Genomic DNA, 25,894 nt, shown 5'->3' with positions numbered 1-25,894 from the left:
GACCCATTCTAACTATTAGAGCTTCACTAAATTAATACAAAGCTTTTCTTTTAAAATGTCATCTTTTCCAAAGAACAATTCTCTAACAGTGAAATTTCAAGCATCAGTGAAGAAAAGTTCTTTAAGAGAGGCATACCGTTAACCAAAAAATATGATAGAGGCACTTCATATCTTCTCTTCTGGGCCAAGGTGGCCCTACAGACCTGCTTACACACACATGCCCCTCTCAAAGGACCCCTTGAAATCCTACCCCCAACAGGCTTCAGAGAATTTGCAATGATTTAGAATGTGGTGACACTGTCCTGAAATCCTTTTTATTTTTATTATTTTTTTTTAACGTTTATTTATTTTTGAGACAGAGACAGAGCATGAACAGGGGAGGGTCAGAGAGAGGGAGACACAGAATCTGAAACAGGCTCCAGGCTCTGAGCTGTCAGCGCAGAGCCCGACACGGGGCTCGAACTCATGGACCGCGAAATCATGACCTGAGCCGAAGTCGGCCGCTTAACCGACTGAGCCACCCTGTTGCCCCCCCCCCTTTTTTTTTTTTTTTAATTTTTTTTAACGTTTATTTATTTTTGAGACAGAGAGAGACAGAGCATGAACAGGGGAGGGTCTGAAATCCTTTTATGTGGCAGAAGTTATTCCTGCCCCTTCCCCCCACTCACTCAATTCCAGAAACATCTCTTCTCATAGACAGATAGGCTAATGGTTAAGTCTCTTTAATTAAAAAATTTTTTTCTTTAATGTTCATTTATTTCTGAGAGAGAAAGAGAGAGAGCACGCTTGGGAGGGGTAGAGAGAGAGACAGAGAACCCAAAGCAGGTTTGGTGCTGTCTGCACAAAGCCTGATGTGGGGCTCGAACTTATGAACCAGGAGATCATAAGCTGAGCTAAGGTCAGAGGCTCAACCAACTGAGCCATCCAGGTGCCCCCAATTAGTTAAGTCTCTTAAAAGCATGGTGTTTGGAGACTGAATGCTCAGGACAACTATGCAACATCCAGTAGAGGCTCTGTTAAGCCATCTCCATTGAAGTGACTCACCAGCTCAGCCAATACACCTAGTAGCCTGGCTGATGTCTACTGCATCTATTGCATGCGTGGGGTGGCAAGTAAGTTATCTCTAGTACATGTGAGCCCTTCAGCTTCAACTGCTTTTGAATAATGGATCAACTATAAGGCATCATGTTACGATGTCCAAGGGGAGCTCTCTCAAATGCACGGCAAACTATAGGGTTCATTAGCCGAGAGATTTTATTTACTGCTCCTGATTGTTTGGTAGCAATTTCAAAGCTAAGTAAGCCTATGTTTCACTTCTGTCGTTTCAAAGCTAAGCAAGCCTATGTTTCACTTCTGTCATTTTCAGAAGTAACTAAAACATTAAAACAAAAATGGTTACACTGGGGCACTTGGCTTGGCTGGCTCAGTCAGTGGAGCATGTGACGCTTGACCTCAGTTGTGAGTTCGAGCCCCATGTTGGGCGTAGAGATTGCTTACAAATAAAATCCTGGGGGAAGAAATGCTTACGATTTCCTGGATTTCAGCGCTTAAACTGTGCTTGGTACCTAGTAAGCGTTTGCTAACTGTCCTTTCTCTTATCTTCTCTATCATTTGCTACTCAATGCTCCCTGCTCTATTGCCAAAAAATACGGTCAAAACTCTGTAAAATAACTAAGTCTTCCCCAAATTCTCAAAATGTCTTTTGTGGATGAAATTGTACTTTGGTATGATTACAGAAGTTTACATATAATTATTTTTGAATGTTTTATTTTTATTTTTGAGACACAGAGGGAGAGAAAATAAGAGCGGGGGTGGGGCAGAGAGAGAAGGGGACAGAGGATAGGAAGCAGGCTCTGCTCTGACAGCAGAGAGCCTGAGGCGGGGCTTGAACCCATGAACTGCAAGATCATGACCTAGGCTGAAATTGGACGCTCAATTGACTGAGCCACGCAGGTGCCCCATACCTACAACTACTAACAAATGCTAATGTTGCTGATACAAAAGAGTAGGAACTGGTGACTAGATACGAATCTCCAGCAGAGAGCTCTACGACTACCTCCTCCAAAGACCATATTTATGCTCAGATAATACCGAAAAGAAATATGCAAAGATTATTAACAGTGGTTATTTTCTGTGGAATCAAGGGATCGGGCAAATGTTGGAGAGGGTATATCCTTATGGGGTTGAGGGATATATATATTTTGAAAAAGCATGTGCACACATCCCCTAGGGTTATTCTGATATGTTCCCTCCTCCCCCCGCCCCCCCCTCCCCCCCCCCCCCGCCCCTATAAGCATTGCTGCTTTAGATTTTCTAGACTTGGTCATGAAAGGGAGGAAAAATAATTTTCCCTCTACCTTTCACTATTCTTGGCTAAGGCTCCCCCCTGTTAAAAAAAAAAAAAAGACTAACAGGAGGAGAAAAAAAAAACCCACTATTTTAATTACATATATACGGGAGCCCCACTAGAATATGAGACTCGAAAGACCAGAAGACTGAGGATTACATACCATCCAGAGGTAAGGAAAGGGATTGGGGTCTGGTGCTAAAAGCCGTGGAAGGAAATTCACGGGAAGGTGAGAAGAGGAAATGTTTGGTAAACAAAGGTTGCCTTGCCAAGCAGTCTCTCAGGTGAAAAAGTCATCTCTGGTAATAGCTCGCTTCCTGATACAGGCCCCCTTTCTAATGTAAATTTCCTTTATAAATATAGATTTCCCTTACAAAACGGTAACTTCCATTCTGTTTTCAGAGCTTCTTCTGTGTCTGCAGTTTCTTAAAAACAATCAGCTCAAAATAATCTTTATGCCACAGAGGCATGTTTTGAGATGGCATATTCTGTTATCCATCAGTCAAATACAAAATTGCCTTCGTCTCTGGCAGCTCACCTAAGGCTGTTCAATAAGCTGGCCTAACAATGTTTTGTGACCTAATGTTCAATTTCCAATATCACATGATCGAGCTGCTGTTAGAGCTTACAAAAAACACGTTAGCTCTGCAGAGGGAAGCTAACCACCTTAAGGCTTGCCTCCATGTTTCTTATCCTGTGAATTTCTGAATTCTGAGCCTTACCTCAGATACACAGATGTGCTCACATCTGCGGGACCACAGAAGGAGATGAGGGATAAAAAAACCAATCCATCAATTTCCTCAGCTCCTAAGAGCTTTCTCTGGCAACCCATCTAGATAAAGAAATAAAAACTAAAACACCTAATTAATGTGTGATTACAATTCTCCACTGTCAGAAACACACTGGAACCCGGTAAGTAAAATCTCTCCTAATGAGCCCTACACTTCGCTGTGCAATTGAAGAGCTCTCCTTTGACATTCTAAGGTTCTTTTCATTCCACCGTCAGAATGAAATTTAACTTGACTTCTCATAAGCAAAAGCCCATCAAACAAAGGAAGGATGGGTGCCCCCCCATCACTTTTCAGCCTGCGGCACTGCAGCCAATAGCAATGGTTTCCATTCAAAAAACAAACCTCAGTTATACACACATACACGCTGAGCAAAAGAATTAATCTGTGCTGTTTGTTCATCGTTTACTTTTCTCCTGGAATACATGATGCATTTTTGTGGAGGGTGGTGGAGGAAGGGAAGAACCACATTCAAATGAAACCCAACATCACTCTCCTCCAGTGTCCTTTCAAAAGCCAGATAAAAGCCAAATGAGGAGGCTGGGAAAGAGTGTACAACGTAGCCGTTCTGAAAACCACCCTCCATTTCATTCTGGAACGGGGAGGTCACACCCAGGCATCAGAATAGCTTCTCTCCTCAAAGTAAATTAGCTGGTAAGTGCTTTCTTGTTTGTTTTCCTCAGACTGACACATTTGCAGCCGACCTGATGAGGATTTTCTGCAGATGATTTATTTACAAAACAGTATTTTGACTAAGTACCAGCTGGCAGACCAGAAAAAGGACTCCTGATAGTTTAGGAAAAGTTCTATGTGCAGATTCATAGTTTTGGTCCTGTCACAGTTTTTAGGGAAGGTCATAACCAGGTTTGCTCCTGCTGCTGATTAAAACCTCAAACCCTGAAAGAGAGAACATGAGGGTGTCGCTCGGGTGAGGGGGTGGGAGGGCACAAAGAACTTTGAGTAATTTCCTCGGCTTTTACCTAGAAAATTACAGCTCATAAATGTGGATTTTAAGTAGTTGTGACTCAGAAATAATCAAACATCATTTGTGGAAAGGCCACTTAGAGAAAACTAGTAGGAGAAAATGGTGCTCTGAGATGAAAATTGATTTCGCCCTCCTTAAATGACAAGGTAGGGGGGAAAGTTCTAAACTGAGCTGTAAATGTGGTTGGTTGGGTTTTTGTTGTTGTTTTTTTTTTCCTCCCTTTTAAAGACGAATAGCTTGTGGTTCTTCAGAACAAACATTTCTTTGTTGTTGCTGCGTTTTTGAAATCTCATAATCAATTGCCTGTTAGGATAATTGGTACCTGGGCTCTCCTAATGAAGGACAAATGACTAAATGCAGGGAAATTGCTGGGAGAAAAGGTTTATCTAACGTGATTGTTCTTTTGGGAGGTGGGAGCCAGCTGCTTTTAGTCTAATAGTTTATCCTTTCCTCCCAGTAAAAGCTAATGAAAACCAAATGAAAATTTGATAACTTTCACCAGCAATTATTCTTTCAAATTGGCCCTTTTTCGCTTAAAACAAACTCATCCGCCCAAGCTTCCACAAACTTGTTGCTTAATGAATCCACCAGTGTTTTTTTGTTTGTTTGTTGTGTGGGGGAAAGAAATAAAAGACCAATGGACCTTTCTGTGGGTCTTCAATTACTTAGTTCAAGTAATTCCTCTGACTGAATTAAATTCTCCTCACGTTTTCACATCTTCCTGACGCTAGATGCTTTTTCAGTTTTCTCATGGTCTTTATTTATGATTTTACCTGGGACTTCAGTCATTTAGTTTATAACAGAATGTCACATATCTTGTTACTTTACCACTAATTGTCATCTGAGGTAGATATTTAACTGAATATTCCCTTTTCAAAGGCCACAGCACTTGGAGACAACCTATGGGTGTAATTTTGAAAGGAGGAAAGCTGTATGCTCAAAGTTCTTTTTTCCAAATCATTTATAATTTTTAAAAAATCAGAAGCAGTCAAATATCCAATGGTAGGAGGCTAGTTAAGGACTTCTTATATAGCATCTCAGTGAAATATCTTGCAGGCATTAGGAAATCATAATTTGGAGGATTATGTAGCATCATGAATGGGTGCTTATAATATCAACAGTATTAATAATATTAATTATGTAAAAAGTAAATGCAGTTGAAAAAAACTGAAGTATTCAAAATAGTAGTGGTAATGAGCCTGTAATGAGCTTATGATGTACTGATGGTAAACTGATGGTATGTTAGGGAGGGGAAACTTTACTCTCTTAGGTTCAGTTCTGAAGGCCTGCAAATTAAACTGACTAGAGTGGGGCACCTGGGTGGCTCAGTCAATTAAGCGTCCGACTTCAGCTTGGGTCATGATCTCTTGGTTTGTGAGTTGAAGCCCTGCGTCGGGCTCTGTGCTGACAGCTCAGAGCCTGGAGCCTGCCTCGGGTTCTGTGTCTCCCTCTCTCTCTGCCCCTCCCCTGCTTGCACTGTCTCTCTCTCAAAAATACATGCACATTAAAAATTTTTTTTAAAAAAGAGATGGTTAGAATTTGGGTTTATATACCATCTTAATTAGGAAGTTGAGGGAAGGAAATCATGATTTCCTAATTTATATACCATCCCTTAATAAAGGAATGGGAAAACAAATGATTTTTTAGAAAGATAACTGACTGGGCCCTTGTCTGTTTACGGGTGGTGTGCAGACGTCACCTCTAATAAGGAGTCAGTCTTCCCAGGTTGCTCTCCAGGAGGCGCTTTATGACAATTGAGTTATTTGGGGACCTCAGGTGCCTTCTGCTCAAAATAATTTTTAGGGGTGGCTGGGTGGCTCAGTCAGTTAGGTGTCCGACTCTTGATTTCACCTCAGGTCTTGATCTCAGGGTCATGAGTTCAAGCCCTGCATTGGGCTCTGTGCTGGGCATGGAAGCCTACTCAAAATAATAATAATAATAATAATAATAATAATAGTAATAGTAATAATTGTTATGCCACACTGGTGGATGCTGGGCCTCTTCATGTGATATAGCTCTTCTTTTTTTCCTGAACTTTCTCTAATAGTCTATTACTTTAATGATTTAAAAACTCTATCATATTGAAAATTCCTATTTTTTCTTCGGTCTTCAGCTTTCATAAAAACCACAAAAAAAGTTAAATATTTGATCTCATGGGGGCTCTTCAGTTCTAATTCACCTGGTTTCTTTAATAACATTGACTAGTAAAGGTTTCTGCCTTGTAAAACTTCTAATGAAAGTAGTGAAGTCTGAGTACAGTAACAGCTGATAGCATAAGAAGTTAATAGATAGAAAAGACATAGCTGGTTAAATGAAGATTACTAACATCATTCTCTCTTTGGTTTTTTTAATTATATTTATTAATTAATTTGTTTGTTTGTTTGTTTGTTTATTTTGCGAGAGTGTATGTGTGTGCATGCGTGCACAGAGGCAGAGAGTGAATCCCAAGCAGGGATCCCCGCACTGTCAGCGCAGAGCCCGATGCAGGGCTCGATCTCGTGCCTGGGAGATCCTGATCTGAGCCAAAACCAAGAGGGACGCTCAACCATCTGAGCTACCCAGGCACACCTAACAGCATTCTCTTGAATTGCACAGTTTCCAAATATGCTTCAAAGGTGTGAGGGCACATCTTTACACTTGCCATTTTGATTTTGCCTGTCACCGCAGAGCTCTAACACCAACGAAGCTTTTAGCTTGTTTCATGGCTTGAAGCAAACCTTTGGGACCTCAGTTCCCTTTTCTCTAAAATAAAACTGATGGGCCACGTTTCTTCCAGCACCACAATCCACCTCCCCCTGCCTCCTTTTTAAATGTCTGGCTGAGTCACTGCTCAGTGAGATCTATATAATGGATGCTCATTACATACAGTGCCACATACAGTGGACACCCAATAAATACTGATTGAGGCAGCTCTTTCACTCAGACGGTTTTTTCATATTATTCAATCATCATAGTATGTTCTGATTATTCCGTTGATACTCAAATAAGATGAAAAATGCTCTTTTTTTTTATAAATTTTTTTAACATTTATTCATTCTTGAGAGAGCATGAGCAGGGGTCGGGCAGAGAGAGAGAGAGAGAGGGAGGCATAGAATCCGAAGCAGGCTCCAGGCTCCGGGCTGTCAGCACAGAGCCCGATGCGGGGCTCAAACCACAAACCGTGAGATCATGACCTGAGCCGAAGTCGGAGGCTCAACAGACTGAGCCCCCCAGGCGCCCCGAAAAATGCTCTTCATTGTTAAAGAAAATCGTGCCATTTGGAGCCAAGTATACATGATTCAGGCACAAGTGTTTTGTAAGACATTATGCCGTGGTACCGTCAGCCCAATTAATATATTGGTCAGATGATTAATTAGCAGGTGGAAGGGTAAAGGTTAAATAGGGCCTGGTTTTGCCTGTGGAAGAGTTTCTCTCTGTGAGGGGAACTGACCCAGGGGAAAGCCAGCCATCTGATGTGGACCTCATTGGCCACTCTTGTTCATTATTAAAACATCAATCAACGAACCCCTGTGAACTTCGGTGTTTGAAATATGACACGCAGCAGCTCTCTGCAGGACATGTGCAAATAAACACATAATTTGTGATAAAGGAATTCAAAAATCAAATAAATAAAGTGTGATAGGACTTTTGAATGGTTTAAATATTCTTTTGTTTTGTCTTACTCTGTTTCACCTCCATGTGGAAGATGGAAGTTGGGGGGCACCTGGCTGGTTCAGCTGGTAGGGCATGATCTCGGGGCCGTGAGTTCGAGCCTCACGTTGAGCGTAGAGATTGCTTAAAAAAAATAAAACCAGCACCAGGGGGTGCCTGGGTGGCTCAGTCGGTTAAGCATCCATCTTCGACTCAGGTCATGATCTCTCGGTTTGTGGGTTCAAGCTTGAGTTGGGGACTCTATGCTGACAGCTTGGAGCCTGGAGTCTGCTTTGGATTCTGTGTCTCCCTCTCTCTCTGCCCCTCCCCTGCTCATACTCTGTCTCTGTCTCTCTCTCTCAAAAATAAATAAACATTAAAAAAAATGAATAAAAATAAAAATCTTTAAAAAAAAGATGGAAGTTGGAAATTATTATTTGCCATTTTGCCAGGGAGAAAGGGATTGTTTGTTTATCATTAGCTAAAAGAAGGTGCCTGTTCATAATCCTATTCAATCAAACAGTTATTGATGGAATCCTTGGCTAGGTTGGTAGAAGAAGACATAAGAATTTTAAAGGAAGAGTCTTGCCCTTGGTAAGCTTAACGCTATGCTGCCTGGGAACAGAATGAAGTTATTAAACCAAAAAGGCTTGTTTGTCCGTTTATCTGTTTTTAATTTATTTTTTTAGTAATCTCTATGCTCAGTGGGGCTCGAGCCCACAACCCTGATATCCGACTGAGCCAGCCAGGCACCCTCACAACCCTGATATCAAGAGTCGCATGCTCTACTGACTGAGCTAGACAGGAGCCCCTAACCTAAAAACGTATAGAAGTATGGAGTGCTAAGGCGCCTGGGTAGCTCAGTTGGTTAAGCATCTGACTCTTGATTTTGGCTCAGGTCACAATCTCACAGTTTGTAGGATCGAACCCCGCCATCGGCCTCTGCACTGATGGGGCGGAACCTGCTTGGGATTTTCACTCTACCTCTCTGCCCCTTTCTCTGTCATGTGCATGCTCATTCTCTCTCCCTTTCTCTCTCTCAAAATAAATAAACATTAAAAAAAAAAGAAGTATGGGGTGCCTACCGAAGGTGGAGTTTAGAAAAGGCAGAGAGGGATGTGAACAGGCATATTCAGGTTAACAGTTCATGGAGGAGGTGAGAGTCAGTGTCCCATGACACAGTCAAAGTGAGATGGCAAGATTTGGACTTGACTGAGTAACTGATGGGATGTACCCACCAGAAGTCCTCCTGAGCCCTAGGAGCTTGTGTAAGCACTTGCTAGGAGGGAGGAGCAGAGACTTCTGACCCATGAGACAAGGGATGTGAGAGCAGCATGCAGGTGAAAAGCAGAGAGCTGTTTCCACTAAAGCATCAGGGCACAAGAAGCCCTGTTTATGGTCTCTGCTAACAAAAACAACAAAAAAAATATCAATGAAAGAGAATTCTCCATTCCACGACCCTCACTTCATGCCAAAGCCCTACCCAGCTTTGACGCGACAAGCATTCCCAGGCTTGGGCAGTGCACTGATAAGAGTTGTGGTGCCCAGGGGGTGCGAACTTGTACTCAAACACGTGCAATAACCTCCTGGAGGCCCCGGGAATACTTTTGGGTGAACTCTTCTCAAGTGTGATATGTTTTTTCGGGCAAGCACAGTGGAACTACATCAGAAAAATGGAGACGCCCCAATGAATCCTGAATTAACACCCTAAATACCACCCCATTTGTGTCCACTGTCAACAGGAGGGATTTTCAGGTTACAATAGGAATATATTTATATAACACTTGATGTTTTTCACTGCTGTTTTCAGTAATACTGCTGACTACTCTCCTTAGGAATCCACATCTAACTCAATCCGGCAGTGAAGGCTCTCACTGAAGTCCTGAAAACCTGTATTGCCAGTGTGGCTGATCTGCATAAAGCATTTCAGAATTTAACCAATCCATTAATACAGCTGGGCTCAAAGTCAGGCTGACCCAACGAGGACCAGGAAATTCCCAAGTGGACTTTGTTTTGAGTGTTCTTTTTAAACTGAAGACGAAAGGAGAGTAGGAAAAGGATTCAGGCTCACCAGTGGGTTAGGCGGACTTTTTAGGACACCAAAAACAAGAGGCCTTGTTGGTGTTACTGTCGAAAAGGCAACCTACCTCATGAATACAAAGTTCCAGCTAAGGTGAAGCCAAGAAGTTAATTCATTTCATAAAGTCTAACGCATAAAGAATTCAATTAGGAGGGTCATAGTGTTCCCTCAGGAGTCATGCAGAAGCGAAGCAGATTTCACTGGTGCTTAAAATGGCTTCCAGGGTTTCTCTCTGAAGTTCTAATTTTGTGTTTTCTTTTTATGCCCCCCCCCAAAATGTTATTAAAGAATTGTCTATGGGGGCACCTGGGTGGCTCAGTTGGCTGAGCGTCCGATTTCAGCGCAGGTCATGATCTTGCAGTTCACGACTTTGAGCCCCGCATCAGGCTCTGTGCTGCCAGCCCAGAGCTTGGAGCCTGCTTCAAATTCTGCGTCTCCTCCTCTCTCTGCCCCTCCCCTGCTCGTGCTGTCTGTCTGTCTCTCTCTCAAAAATTAAAATAATAATAATAATAATAATAAATGAGTCAGTTGGGTTTAGTTCTGCCATTTCAAATATTTGACATAATTGCATATAACAGACCTCACTATTCAACAAAACGTGATCATTATAAACACATGTAATATAATCATTCCAGAAGTGTTTGAGGAACACTAGGGGGTGCATCAGGTCTTGGGATGAAGGCAGAGTTGCTATGAAAAAGGGAGGACTTCGTGGAGAAGGACTTTGAAAGGAGGTCTGCAACCTGGTAGCTTGGAAAAGAGAATTCAAGCCGAGTCTAAAAAAATATGTGTGGTGTTGAATTTTCATTAGGACCACACCGTCCCTAATTTCATGAAAAATAATTTATACGTACAGTTGGATCCCCGGACCTGGAACATAGTGCTTATGGATATGACATCCTTAATTTTTCATAGAACTTTCTCATTGGTGGTTTGTAATGATGCACTTCTGTTTGCATAGAAAAAAAAATATGGTAATGGAGTATTCTGCCTGATTATATAATTAAGAGTTGACATAGATTTTTCAATTAGGTTATACCCTTTAAAAGTGCTGTTATTTGACTTGACCATTTTTGACCTAACAAAATGGCAGTTTCTTATGCTTCAACGGAAAATATGGATTACTAATTTAATAAAAAAAATAGTAGGATACTTACGTGTATAATTACTTGTTTTATTTTGTCTAAATATTTGTTAGATTTGTGTATTTTATTTATATACACGATATAGTTAACTATGTTTAACACTGAAACCTTAGTACACATACTATAGTTTGGATGACTGAGAAAGCACTTTCTCCTCCAACACTAAACTTTTATTGAGCACCTATTAGGTTTTCCGCAGGCTGCTCTGTACTTGAGACATACGCGTGAGTAAAACAAGAGGTGCCTGGGTGGCCCAGTTAAGCGTTCAACTCTTGGTTTCAGCTCAGGTCATGATCTCACGGTTTGTGAGTTTGAGCTCCCACATCAGGCTCTCTGCTGTCAGCCCAGAGCCCACTTCAGATCCTCTGTCTCCCTCTCTCTCTACCTATCTAGAGCACTCTGTCTCTCTCAAAAACAAGCAAACAAACAAACAAACAAAAAAGGATGATTAAAACATAATCTTTGCTTATAAGGCTCTCACAGTTTAGTAAGGGAGAAAACACTTCCACAGATAATTACTACGGTGCACAAGGTTTAAGAAGCAAGTGCCTGAAATCAGACCCAGAACTCTTGTCTGAGTTTCAACACTATTGCTAAGTGCCCAAGCTCTCTGTGCCTCATGGAAATAATAATAGTATCTCACAGGGTTGTTGAGAGAATTAAATGTGAAAATGCACGTAAAATGGCTTAACATCGTATTGTACTTCACAAATACGCAGGAAATGTTAGGTATTACCACAATGTGTTAAATGCTATTATATAAATAGATGTGCCTGGTATTTGCTTCCTTTTGCATGTGGTTAGGTGAACTGGTTTTATTTCTTTTTTATTTATCTGTTTTTTTTTTTTTTTAAAGATTTTATCTTTAAGTAATCCCTATACCCCATATGAGGCTCGAAGTCACAACCCTGAGACCAAGAGTTCCACTGATGGGACCAGCCAGGCGCCACTGGGTGAACTGGTTTTAATTATGAGTTACTCGTGAAATAGTGAACTAGTTTGCTTTTGTAAGATTTTAGAGGAAAATTTCATCACCTTTTCCTGGAAGTAAGACCCATTGTCAACCAAAAGTCCTTGTCTAATTAAGTGGCTGAACAGATTTAACACATCCTTCAGGAGGGAAGCTAGCTTTCCTAAGCACTCAACAGTCTTTTAACACCTCTAATAAAAAAGAGGAACTGAACACAGGAAGTAATGAATTTGATGATAATCAAGAATTTAAATTCTCACCTCAAACTCACCTTTGCCCTCTCAGATAAAAATTATTGTTAGTTATTGTCAAGATGCCATGGGCATAAATGTCTTCTATCAAAAGCCACTAACGTAGGCTTTCAGCCAGGCAATAAATATTTTTGAACTCTACTATTTGCCAGGCACTGAGCTAGGCTCTAGGGGTATAAAGGCAAGCAAAAACTACAGCCTGTCGGAGGAGAGACATTTATTATGTATTCAAATATATAACTAACAATTATAAGTAAAGCATATAGAGCAGTGACCTTGACTGAGACTGAGGGACAGGCTGGTGGTGGTCAGAGAAGAGTTCATTTAGAATGAACTGTAATGAACTAACATCTGAAAATACCGCTTACCCTTCAGTAGAGCCGGTGATTTTCTCCCCAGTCAAAAACAACCAGCAAGTTCAGGAAATAAAAGCTTAGTCAAATCAATTGTTTAGCTACATAATGAAAAATACTAAGTTGATATAAATTATTTACTCTTGGGGCGCCTGGGTGGCTCAGTCAGTTAAGCCTCTGACTCTGACTCTTGATTTGGGCTCAGATCATGATCTCATGGTTTGTGAGTTTGAGCCCTGCATTGGGCTCCACTCAGATGGTGCAGAGCCTGCTTGGGATTCTCTCTCTCTCTCTCTCTCTCTCTCTCTCTCTCTCTCCCTTCTCCCTCGGTTCTCTGCATTTCCCTCAAGCGCTCTCTCTCTCTCTCAAAATAAATAAACTAAAAAAGCAAATAATAAATTATTTACTCTTACCCGATCAGATAGCTAATGTTAAACATGACTTTTTTGTTTGACTGCCTTTCTGCCCCACCTGGGCTTTTATTTCATTAGCCCTATTGAAATAGCCCTTCACCTCTGGGGTGATTTTCTCATTTTCAACATGCTCACATACAAAATGTTACTTCAGTATAGTCCTTCACATGCACTAACCAAGAAGATGGGGGAAATTTTAGAAGATAGTAAAATGACCGAGTTCTTCTTGCCTTATCTGGGAGAGGGGCTTTGCTCTGGAATAATATTTCATGTATAAACATGGCGTTTCTCCACAGTTTGCCTTTCTTTTTTTTTTTTTTTTTCTTTGTTTTGTTTTGTTGAGAGAATGAATAGGGCAAGTATTCTGAACTTCAGTAGGCACTTAAAATTGCTTCTATCAGAGGAAGGATTATAATATATCAAACACTATAAAAAAGATTTATTCAGAAAGGTATTGCGTTTCCCAGGACACAAGGAGGGGGAAATGACTATAGAGAGTGTCTGTCCATTTTATTTTTTTTAATTTTTTTTTCAACGTTTTTATTTATTTTTGGGACAGAGAGAGACAGAGCATGAACGGGGGAGGGGCAGAGAGAGAGGGAGACACAGAATCGGAAACAGGCTCCAGGCTCTGAGCCATCAGCCCAGAGCCTGACGCGGGGCTCAAACTCACGGACCGTGAGATCGTGACCTGGCTGAAGTCGGACGCTTAACCGACTGCGCCACCCAGGCGCCCCGAGTGTCTGTCCATTTTAAACTTTTATTAAAATATTTACGAGAATCTTCACGTGCTGGGGCATCCAGCTGACTCAGTCAGAAGAGCATGCAACTCTTGATCTTGGGGTCATGAGTTCGAGCCCCATGTTGGTATAAAGATTACTTAAAATAAATAAATAAAATTTAAAAAAAGAATATTCACATTCATTTATTTCAGCCTCAAATAAACAAAAGCTTGATTTTTAAAAACTACATCTATTTTTTTTTTTTTTTTGCCATGTGAAACGGAATCTGCTCAAGTCCACTGACTGTTCTTCAGTAATTTCCTAAAGAATCACCATTGCCTCCATTTTAGATTTTTTCTTAAGCAATCGGTAGATAACTTATTCATCAAAGTTGAGAGAATGCCCCAAAAGAATTTCTTTTGAAAAGCTGGTCTTCTTCTTGCTGAGCCAGACAATTCCTGTGTTTTCTAGCCAGTTGGATGACAGCAAGTCAGTGAGATCACAGCAAGAAGTCCCAGCTATGTTAGACCCGTCTTCAGCACAAGAAATGAACTCATCTACACGAATCATTTGGTGCAAAATAAATACATTCCTTCAGTAGAACATTATCACAGGATCAGAATGTCCTACTTTGGAAAGGAAGGAATGAGCACAATGCAGCTTTACGGTAACAGCAGGAAACCATTATTTTGTTGCTCACAGTGGTATGTTTCAGCCAATGTTTTCTTAGAATGAAGCATAAATCCAAAATGTTAGCTAAACCAAGCCTGAATAATATCAAATGAGCCCTCTGATTACAGCCGGTGATCATTACATTAGCTGGAAGCCTAAGAATTTGCAACCTCTCAACAAAGTCATGCTAGTTATGTGAATTATTTCATAATACGCCCTAATTCAAAGATTAATAAAGTAAGATAATAATAATGATATATCACAATTCTTGGCTATAAACCAGGCACTGTGCTAGACACATACGTATCCTGTGTATTTTTTTTTTTTTAAGTAAACTCTATACCCAATGTGGGGCTTGAACTTATGATCTGTAGATCAAAAGCCACATGCTCTCTACCCACTGAGCTAGCCAGGCACCCCTATCATTCTTCTTCTTTTTTTTCTTTTTTTTAATGTTTGTTTATTTATTTTGAGACAGAGCATAAGCAGGGGAAGGGCAGAGAGAGAGGAAGAGAGAGAATCCCAAGCAGGCTCTGCACTTTCAGCTAGGAGCCTGACACGGGGCTTGACCCTATGACCCTGGGATTGTGACCTGAGCCAAAATCAAGAGTCAGACGCTCAATCCACTGGGCCACCCTGGGGCCCCTCTTTTTTTTTTTTTTTTTAAAGTGAACATAACCTCAAGATTATATCATCTTCATAATAAAACAAATATGACATTTAGAGCTAGATCACTTTCAATGCTTGCTTCTCTTAATAGCCAGCATTCTCTTCGATCTACAGTTGAGATCAACACATTCAAGCCTCGGCACTTCTTTGTAATTTTAACCTTTTTCTGAAAAATCAGTCTGCCCACCTTAGCCTCTGCTTCCTGTCATAATGCTGCTTTCTCTGGGCATACAGAGAATCCTTGCCCTTCTTGTAATGTGTCACTTTGTGGGGCTGGTGCTTGCCACACTTCTTGTAGAAAGTCCGGTGGGTTTTTAGGAATGTTCACCATGTTTGTGAGAGCTACATCTGTACAGAAAGTATCTTGTTAATATTGTTTAAACAACCCAGCAATGGTCTCTTGATGGGGTTTCTCCCCAGATCACAGATGAAGAAACTGAAGTTGGCTGTAATAATTAAAAAAAAAAAAAAAGATGTGGTATGTGTGACCACTGTCTTCGATTTGCCATTATCGGGGAGGAAAAAAATATCTTTTCCTCCTCCCCTTCTAAATTTTCAACTGGGGTCCCTGCGACAAAAGACAGAGTATCGAGAGAAAAACATACAGATTGCTTAATACAAGTTTGGCATGACTCGGGAGCCTTCATAAGGAAATGAAGACCTGAGGAAACCGTTATACTGGAGTGTTTTTATCCTGACCAAAAATGAGAACTTCTGAAAATGTGTTAAGACGAAGGGTTGTGAGCGGAGAGAGTAAAGTGGGGGAAACATGGCAAGGTTTGTTGCTCAGATCCTTCTCAGAGTCCCTACTTCCTTGGAGGTAAGGATGCCCTTTCCTCAGGGTCTATGGAGGGCATCTGTCACATGAGACTCCTATGACCTGCTTCAAGGGAGACAAGGGAGGTCAGAGAGTCCTTTCTGCTGCTGCTGTTTCTCAAACTCCTTCAGCTTAAGCTATTTAATATACCAAGGTGCCATATGTTGGGTAGGATGTCCTAAACCTTACCAGTTTCTACGTTGGATTGGGAACAAATGTGAAATAGTACTTACAAATAAGACAATAGGAAATAGACATACACTAGAAATAGAGGGAAAATGGGATTTAGAGGTCTGGAGACCTAGGGAAAACAATTATAATAGTGACAAATGACTATGTATCAGACACTGAGCTCCCCTTGATTGCCTCATTTCATCCCCACAGCTACCCAATCAAGTAGATATTATTATGATCCCTCTTTTACAGATGGAGAAATCGGGGCTTGGAACTTTCGACTAACTTCGCAAGGCCACACAGGTAGGTAATAGGTGGAACTGCAATTTGAAACCAGGGTCTGTCTGACTCCAGGGCCCTAGTCCTTAACGACCATAAAATACTGCCCAGAAATGCTTATGATGGTTTGTGGATTTCACCAAAGCACAAGATGAAGAGGGCCTGGTGGGAAAGAGGGAAGTTTAACAACTGAAGAGATGAGGGTGACAGAGAAAGAAGACAGACTGGAAAGGAAACATAGAACCAGAATTCAACTCTGCATAAACACCCTTGATATATTTAGATGTCCCGAGGGAGAGTGGGGGGCAAGGGCAGTGACAGATGAGGCATAACTGGAGCGTCTTTGGGGGCTGCTATGACTTCTCTTCATCCCACGATGGTGAGCCAGGTAAGTGTCCTCGGGCCAACGAAGGCCTGCCGTGTTCTCAAACTGCAGCGTTGATCCGGCAAAGCGCCACATCTCACCAGTTTATTTAGAGTTTGGGGATGGCTAGAGCATGAGCTTGGCTCTCTTCCTCTGTTTGAGTAGCTGCAGCAGCGATTAAAGTGGCCTCAGTCTGTGGAAAAAAAAGTGAGAGAGAGAGAGATAAAAGGAAGGCTGCACATACTTGAATACTCTGTTAATGTTCTGGCTGTGCAAAGCAATTCTATTAATCTTGCTTTCGGTGTCTCGATTCCAACAGTCATATTAGGGACTTGGCTTCTAATACACAGTCTTTAAAGAGGACACATAGCGGTGCAGGGAAGAGAGTCTGGGATCCCGAAAGAAAGAATTTGCCTCCGCAGTGCCACACTTGGGGTGCTATCAGAATTCTCTCCTCTGAAGCCCTTCCCCACTTGCCTGGAATTCACTGAGCCCCCCACCCCTCTGAGGAAGTGCTTCCCCACCTTGATGTTTAGTCCCATCATTATCCTAGGACTGGAAGGTAAATGTAGGTCCTGGAAATTGAGTGGACCGGAAAGAAACTTCATACACACTTTTTAAAAACCTTACCACGCCTCCATCCTCCTCCTTCTTCATTGTCCTCCCAAGGTCGGAGCAACACTTTTGGACTAAAGATTTATGAAAAGAGAATTTTTTAAACAGGTAAATCGTGACTCACATAAAATTAACGTGTCACAAGGTTGTTGTTTTTTTTTTTAACTCATTAATGAATGATGGACTCGGTGAGATGTTACCATGGGTTGAAACGAGAATTCAAAGTATCACGCATATATAGGCCATCAGGAATGTTGACATGAATTTAGAAACAGTCGCAAAACTGGCAAAACTGGTCAGTAATTCACAGGACAATAATCAACTGCATTCCAGTAGACACAATTCATTCATATTTCTACGGACAAGGATCATTTGTGTTAAGCTGTTGACAGTGTGTCGCTCAGACAGCGACAGGGAGAGAGAAGCTGAGAAGACACACCAGATAGGAAAGACGCTGAGAATCTTTCTTCCCCTTTCAATGTCTCTCACAATTGCTGCTGACAGGCCCTAAATCCTAAAGAAATTAGGACATTTCCTCATATGTAATTCAACATAAAAAATATGGGGCACCTGGGTGGCTCAGTCGGTTAAGCGTCCGACTTCAGCTCAGGTCACGATCTCGCGGTCCGTGAGTTCGAGCCCCACGTCAGGCTCTGGGCTGATGGCTCAGAGCCTGGAGCCTGCTTCCGATTCTGTGTCTCCCTCTCTCTGCCCCTCCCCCATTCATGCTCTGTCTCTCTCTGTCCCCAAAATAAATAAACGTTAAAAAAAATAAATAAATACTAAACTAAAACTCATAAATTTTGTAATAAAATTAAAATAGTTTTTTTTTTTTTTTCCCAGAATTTTCTTACTGCAAAATTGTACATTAATCCACGGAAGTGAAGCCTTTGCTTTGCTGGTACACTAACTTAGTCTGCTTTTGGAGTTATAACTCCTCCTCCAGTAACTTAGCTTTTGGACACACCGGTGACTTCTTTAGTAAAGTCCTCTTTCAGGCCAGTGGGCTGAGCATTTTCTTTTCTTTTGAGAGAGAGTGTGTGAGGGGAAGAGACTTGGCACAGGGGGAGAGAGAGAGAATCTCAAGCCGGTTCCATGCTCAGTGCAGAGCCCAATGCCGGGCTCGATCTCACGACCCTAGGATCATCACCTGAGCCGAAATCAAGTCGGACGTTCAACCAACTGAGCCACACAGGTGTCACTAGGTTATTTTCTTTTTTTTTTTTTAAGTTTTTATTTATTTTTGAGACAGAGAGAGACACAGCATGAGCAGGGAAGGGGCAGAGAGAGGGGGAGATACAGAATCTGAAGCAGGCTCCAGGCTCCCAGCTGTCAGCACAGAGCCTGATGCGGGGCTCAAACTCACAGAGTATGAGATCATGACCTGAGCTGAAGTCGGGCGCTCAACCGACTGAGCCACCAAGGCGCCCCGGGTTGAGTATTTTCTAATGAAATAGATCGAAGAAGAAAATGGAAGAAACATTATGTGGTACTATCACTGTAAATGGGTAAGGTATCTGAAATAAAACCCAGCCATAAATCGTATTTTTCCGGACACCTACGTATCACAAATCATGTCTCACGGTATAGTTCTGTATTAAGACCACTGTACTGATTTTAATTCTCACTCCAATGTGTCATGAGGTTGAGGAGTGTGTGTATTTTTTTTAAGCAGTATGATAAGATGTCACCCTGGAAACACTTTAGATATCTGCTGGGTCTGTTAGTTAAAAGGATACGTTTTTATTATTCAATATAAAATAATAATTTTAAATTTAATTACAAAATTGAAACAAATAATTTTATATTTAATTATAAATTTAAACAAATTATTGTTATTAATTATTTTAATGTTTATTTACTTTTTTTTTAATGTTTATTTGGGGAGACAGAGAGACAGAGGGGGGGGGGCAGAGAGAGAGGGAGACACAGAATCTGAAGCAGGTCTCCAGGCTCTGAACTGGTCAGCACAGAGCCCGACATGGGGATCGAACCCATGAAGTACGGGATCATGACCTGGGCCAAAGTCGGATGCTTGACCGACTGAGCCACCCAGGCACCCCAATGTTTATTTACTTTTAAGAGAGAGAGACAGAGAGAGAGAGCATGAGCGGAAAGGGGCAGAGAGAGAGAGAGGGAGACGTGGAAGCCGAAGCAGGGTCCAGGCTCTGAGCTGTCAGCACAGAGCCCAATGTGGAGCTCGAACTCATGAACCATGAGATAGATCATGACCTGAGCTGAAGTTGGACACTTAACCGACTGAGCCACCCAGGCGCCCCAACAAATTATTTTAAATAAAAGTTGCCTAAGGAGCAATCAGCTTTCTAGATTTGAAAATGAGGTGGGAGGGTACTGGGCAGGGGCATAAAGACAAAAAATTAAAAAGGCTCTTGGTTATACTCTGGTCAATTTGCCTCAACTCTGAGCTGGGAGTAGAAATGTTAAGTACAGTACAGTCAAGTAAAATGTAAAGGGTGCCCTCAAACAACAGCAGCTTATGTCTCAGGGTGACACTTGCCAGTTGGGACTGAGCCCCCGTTAGCCACCAGCACCATCAGCAAGCCCCAGTGGTTTGCTGGGAGGTCTTGATCATGGGAAGGCTGTTGTTTTGTGGTTAACACTTCCACCCAGCTCCACGTTGGCAAACATCCAAATAAGACGAAACTGATTGCCAGGCTACTGCACTCTATTTCCACATCTGTTTAGGCTCCTCTCGGGTCTTGCTCCAGTCCTGATTTCTGCATTCTGACTCCTGGCTGAGCCGTCTCCCGCAGCTTTATTTATTTCTGGCCTTACTGAGTGAGTGTCGATGCTTTGCTTAAGAACTAAGCTATCTTCTCCGACGCGTGGCTTCCTGTAGCTGGCTGACTTCGTTCCTCCACGCGTGGTGGAGCATCAGTTCTCCGGGATTCAAGTCGGCTCTGTCCTGTGTGGTGAGTCCTTCCCTCCGAGGCCCCCAGGAGCAGCTGCACCTCGTTCCTCAAGGCCACTGTATACACTTAATCTGCCAACGGGCTTGCTTCCTGAAGGATCTGCTGCTCCCTCCCGGAGCCCAGCAGCACTACCTCAAGCTTCCCTGGCTCAGCTTTATCCAGATAAACTACTGGGTTGCTGAAACAATTCCAGAATTCTGATTCTCCCAACCTGTAATAAGAAAGAGAAAGTAAGCCAAACAAGTAAAGCCAAATTTCATGTTGACCATAATGACAGGAGTTCATGGTTAGTAGGTATAATTATTTAACTATACCAAAATCATCTTTATTTAAGCTCTTCCTCACTCGTTCTTTCCACAGATATTTATTGGGCCTATTCCATGTTCTGGGAATTGTTCTTGCAACTAAGGATATAGCGGAGAATTTAAAAAGACAGTTTTGGGGTGCCTGGGTGGCTCAGTCAGTTGAGTGTCTGACCCTTGGCTTCAGCTCAGGTCCTGATCTGATGGTTTTGTGGGCTTGAGCCCTGCATCAGGTTCTGAGCTGACCGTTTGGGGCCTGCTTGGGATTCTCTCTCTCTCTCTCCCTCTCTCTCTCTGTCCTTCCCCCACTTGTGCTCTCTCTGTCTCTCTCAAAATACATAAATAAACTGAAAAAAGAAAAAAAAGAGTTTTGGGACTCAGAGCTTACACTGTATATCTAATGGGATTTCCCTGAGTGAGGAGGTAAATAATGATTTAAAGAGTGCTACTTTAGGGGTGCTTGGGTGGCTCAGTTGGTTGAGTGCCTGCTTCGACTCAGGTCATGATCTCAAGGCTCGTGAGTTTGAGCCCTGAGCCAGGCTCTGTGCTGACAGCTCAGGGCCGGGAGCCTGTTTCAGCTTCTGTGTGTGTGTCTCTCTCTGCCCCTCCCCTGCTCACACTCTGTCTCTCTCTGTCTCTCAAAAATAAATAAACACTGACAAAAAATTTTTAAAGAGCGCTACTTTAGACAAGGGCGTCTAATTGGCATGCTGATATGTATTCTCTCATTTAATCATAGATAAATTAACCATTCAATTTGTGGCTCCTATCTGAAATCAGTACATCATGCTCCAAGAAGTATAGTCTTGCAAGCCTTAAATACTTGAGCCATAACAAATATCCTAGCCTGTGTATTTTTCCAATTTTTTATGATGACAAATTTCAAACATTCAGAGAAGTTGAAGGAATGTGCAGAGAACAATTACATACTTATAATCTAGATCGATGACTAACATTTTGCTGTATCTGGTTGACCTATAATTATTTATGTATTTTAAATGTATTATTTGAAGATAGTTTCAAGCTTGCAAAAAACTTGCAAGAAGAAGGCAAAGAATTCTTTCAAATCCCTTTTACCTATTGTTAAAATTTTGCTCCATTTGTTTTTGTATTCTGTGTATGCGTCCATGTAGTTTTCCTGAGAGGAAGTTGCACAACTCATGCCCCCTTCTCCTCATATATATATATTTTTTAATGTTTATTTGTTTTTGAGAGAGAGAGAGAGAGGGAGAGGGAATCAGAGGATCTGAAGCGGGCTGTCCTATGTGGGGCTAGAACTCACGAACTGCGAGATCATGACCTGAGCCGAAGTCAGACAGTTAACTGAGCCATCCAGGTGCCCCTACCTATATATTTTAGTGTCTATTTCCTAAGAACAAGGACATTCTTCCACATAACCATTGCGTACTTAATAATTAGAGGAAATGTAAGTTGATGCAATACTGTCAGCCAACCTCTAATCCATGTTCCAGTTCTGTCAATTGATCCAATAATGTTCTTTTGGGCCTTTTATTTTTTTCTAGTATAGGATGCAGTCAGCATCAGATGTTACATTTACTTGTCATGTCTCTTTAGTCTTTTAATCTGGAACATTTCCATAGCTTTTCTTTGTCTTTGATGACACTGACATTTTTGAAGAAAACAGAACATAAAAAAAAAAAAATTCCTTATTTGGAGGTTGTCTGATGTCTATCATGTGTCATAGTTTGGGTTCTTCTAAAAGAAGACTCAGGGACAGCTTAATGATCGGATATGAGGCTGTGCCCTTAGGATCCATTCCTGTGTGTAGAAGGTGGGGAGACAACTGGGCAGGGGGAGAAATTGAGCTGCAAAAGTAGGACCGTCTCCATAGGTGGACCTGGGAAGCTAAAATGGACCCGTAAGAATTATCCCCCACTGGGGCATGATGGCCAGGGCTTCCTACTTCCATTTCAGCCATCACTGGAGGTGAGCCACTCTAGAAGGGCGTGGCCCTGGGAAGGGAACTCTGTGTAGCAACAGCTGTCCCTGAAGGGCTGCTAATTGGACGCGGTTTCTTTTTTTTTTTTTTTAATTTTTTTTTTTTTTGGACGTTGTTTCTTGATGGCTCCCCAGGAGCTAGGGCAACATTTTACCTGGAAAGGGGACCTAGACTGTGCCATAAGTATACCTCAATTAAAAAAAAAAAAAAAAAAAAAGATAGGAACACCTGCATCTGACTCTTGGTTTTTGCTCAGGTCATGATCTCACCGTTGGTGGGTCTGAGCCCCATGTGAGGTCCCGCACCGACAGTTGGAGCCTGCTTGGGATCCTTCTTGGGATTTTCTCTCTCTCTGCCCCTCCACCGCTTGTGCTCTCTCTCTCTCTCTCTCTCTCTCTCTCTCTCTCAAAATAAATAAATAAACAAACCCAAAAAGATAAACATAAAAAAAAATGTTTCATCAATGGTCACAGATTACTTTGTTTCGATCTTTTTTCCCCATTTTCTTTAAAGTTTATTTATTTATTTTGAGAGAGTAGGGGGGGGCGCAGAGAGAGGGTGAGAGACAGAATCCCAAGCAGGCCCTGCACTGTCAGCGTAGAGCCCAACTCGGGGCTCAAACTCACAAACCATGAGATCATGACCTGAACCCAAATCAAGAGTCAGACACTTAACTGACTGAGCCAGCCAGACGCCCCTCTTTTCTCTTTTAACATGGAACTATCTTTCTATTTGTTTTTCCTTGACAAAGACTAAACAGACCAGGCCTGATGTCTTGAAGAACTTTCCTATTTTTCAGTGTTTTTCAAATTTGAGTCTTGTGACTTAATGTCACAAGAACTGAGGAAAATAACACAGTTTGCTTTTAATTCGATGATTTTAAGTATTAATACAGGTAAAGTAATTTTTTAAGATATGCACTACCTTTGCTAGAAAGCCATTGAAGGCCTGCTTTTATATTCATTATTAATAAAGGAGAGTCTTAGAGAAGTAAAGAGATAAAATGATTTATGACACCAAATTTATTACCCATATTTAAAATTGAGTTAACACAGTATTTGTGTGAGTGTGTGAGTATACATAGCCAGATACTATTTAACCTTCACATTTTCTTCTCTAACAAAGAATGAAAGAAAAAGCTGCTTTGTTGGTTTTTTTTTTTTTTGTAATTTGCAAGTGCAAACAGGAAATGAAAGAATCATATTATCTTGTCCCATCATATTATGTTGTACCATAATCACATTATATTATATTGTTACTAAAGCTTCTTTAGTCCCTTAAATGTAGCACTCATTATAAGCAGCTCTAATCCTCTTAAAATATTATGACTCATTCATTATAACAAATTAAGGAAGACATGAGACACAAGGATCTTTTCAGATTATTTCCAGACAAGCTTCTTTAACTAATGTCCCTCAATCGAGCTAGTTATAAGTTTTCTGATGGAAAAGAATTACCTCTGCTAGGTATTAGTCAAATACTTTCAAAATTTGTCAATGGCCACCACCATGACAAAGGGACAGGGGTATCTTCCTTTCTCCCCCCTGCTTTCTTCCATCCCTCCTTTGTCCTTTTTCCCCTGTCTTTAATGGAAAGAATTCACTGCTAAAACTATATGATAGTGCTCATTTTCCACTCAAACTAAGATATATCCCATAAACATTAAAGGAAGTGGGAAATCTTCAATATAGGAGCCACAAGTGCATATGAGATAAATATAAAGCTACAGACTTGCTACTGTTATGTGTAGGATAAAATATAATACAGATTTGGTCAACTTTGCCTATTTTGAGCCTATATATTTTGATTCAGCATCATTCCTTGAATATTCATTGTGTTTAAGCCCCTGAACTGGACCCTCTGATGAGTCACAAATTTGATTGATTGACTGGTTGATTGATTCACTTCTTTATTCATTCATTCACTTTTATAGTCTCTACAACTAAAGCAAGTTTAGGAAGGAGAAGAAGGTGGTGGAAAAATATGTGTGTTTCCATAGGAGCTTAACTAGTAAGTGGGCTACATTATTATTCTTAGATTCCATAAGCCTAATTTTTAAAAGAACACCATGCTATTTGAGGCACGTGGTTCCCATATGCACAAAATATGCCTATTCCAACTCCTTATTCAGGTGACATGAGCAAAAATAGCAGAGTAAGGACCTCTGAAAGTTCTCTCCTCCAGAAAGCAACAAGAAACTGGCAAAATGGTCACACTCAACTTTTACATAACTCTGATATTTACCCAAAAGCTTGCAACAATCTGGGAGTGTTCATTAAAAACAAACAAGGGGTTGCCATTTGTAACTATGTGGATGGAACTGGAGGGTATTATGCTAGGAGAAATTAGGCAGAGAAAGACAACAATCATATGACTTCACTCATATGACGACTTTAAGAGACAAAACAGATGAACATAAGGGAAGGAAAACAAAAATAATATGAAAACAAGGAGGGGGACAAAAGAGACTCATAAATATGGAGAACAAACTGAGGGTTACTGGAGGGGTTGTGGGAAGAGGGATAGGCTAAATGGGTAAGGGGCATTAAGGAATCTACTCCTGAAATAATTATTGCACTATATGCTAATTTGGATGCAAATTTAAAAAATAATAAAAACAACAAAAAAAAAAACCCAAAAAACAAACAAGGGGTGGGGTGCCTGGGTGGCTCAGTTGGTTAGGCAACCCATTTTGGTCAGGTCATGATCTCACGGTTCGTGGGTTTGAGCCCTGCGTCAGGCTCTGTGCTGACAGCTCAGAGCCTGGAGCCTGCTTCGGATTCTGTGTCTCCCTCTCTCTGCCCCTCCCCAGCTTGCGCTCTGTCTCTTTCTCTTTTTCTCTCAAAAATGAATAAACATTAAAAAAATTGAAATAAACAAACAAACAAGGCCACCTAGGTGGCTCAGTGGGTTAAGCGTCTTGACTTTGGCTCAGGTCACGATCTCACAGTTCCATGAGTTCGAGCCCCGCATAGGGGGCTCTGTGCTGACAGTTCGGAGCCTGGAGCCGGCTTCGGATTCTGTGTCTCCCTCTCTCTCTGCCCCTCCCCAACTCGCGCTCTGTCTCTCTCTGTCTCGCAAAAATGAATTAAAAAATTTTTTTAAATAAAGATACATAAAAACAAACAAAAACAACAAAATTCAAAACTACTCAATCACAGTAAAAGAAGTGAGCTGTGTGGCATTTTTAACTTGCCCTGGTCTCATCCTGCTTTGCAATAGTCTTGAAAACCAGCAGCCTGCATTCGTTCTCCATGAAGACTAGCAAGCAGCCAGGCAGCAACTGAAAGGAACAGAAAGCAGTTGTGGAAATCCTTCAAAGCTTCATCCCCAGAGAACTGTTCTATGACCTGTCTGGGGGCTTCTTGGAAAAACTCACTTGCAAGACTATCTATATTTGACCTAAGTCAGCTCACCTACTGTGA

At 41.4% G+C, this 25,894-nt stretch overlaps 1 protein-coding gene across 8 annotated transcripts in view; it reads left to right on the top strand.

Moving 5' to 3' along the window:
- The first annotated feature begins 3,588 nt into the window (after positions 1 to 3,588).
- Positions 3,589 to 25,894, top strand: part of CMKLR2 (chemerin chemokine-like receptor 2) — a 49,542-nt gene continuing 27,236 nt past the window's right edge. For 5 of the 8 annotated variants that reach the window (XM_086719431.1, XM_086719430.1, XM_086719429.1 and 2 more), the window contains exons 1-3: positions 3,589 to 3,789; positions 16,269 to 16,319; positions 19,981 to 20,207. The gene's annotated coding sequence lies outside the window, so the exon portion shown is untranslated. The remainder of the gene's footprint in view (positions 3,790 to 16,268; positions 16,320 to 19,980; positions 20,208 to 25,894) is intronic. The other 3 variants (XR_015255473.1, XM_086719432.1, XM_086719436.1) reach the window with 2 other exon arrangements.

Source organism: Puma concolor, chromosome C1 (genome assembly GCF_028749965.1).
Source record: "Puma concolor isolate L17-30 chromosome C1, mPumCon1.1.hap2, whole genome shotgun sequence".
In the NCBI taxonomy this organism is placed as follows: Eukaryota; Metazoa; Chordata; class Mammalia; order Carnivora; family Felidae; genus Puma; species Puma concolor.
The sequence above is the reverse complement of the archived record's forward strand: the minus strand, read 5'-3'. Positions and strand labels throughout refer to the sequence as shown.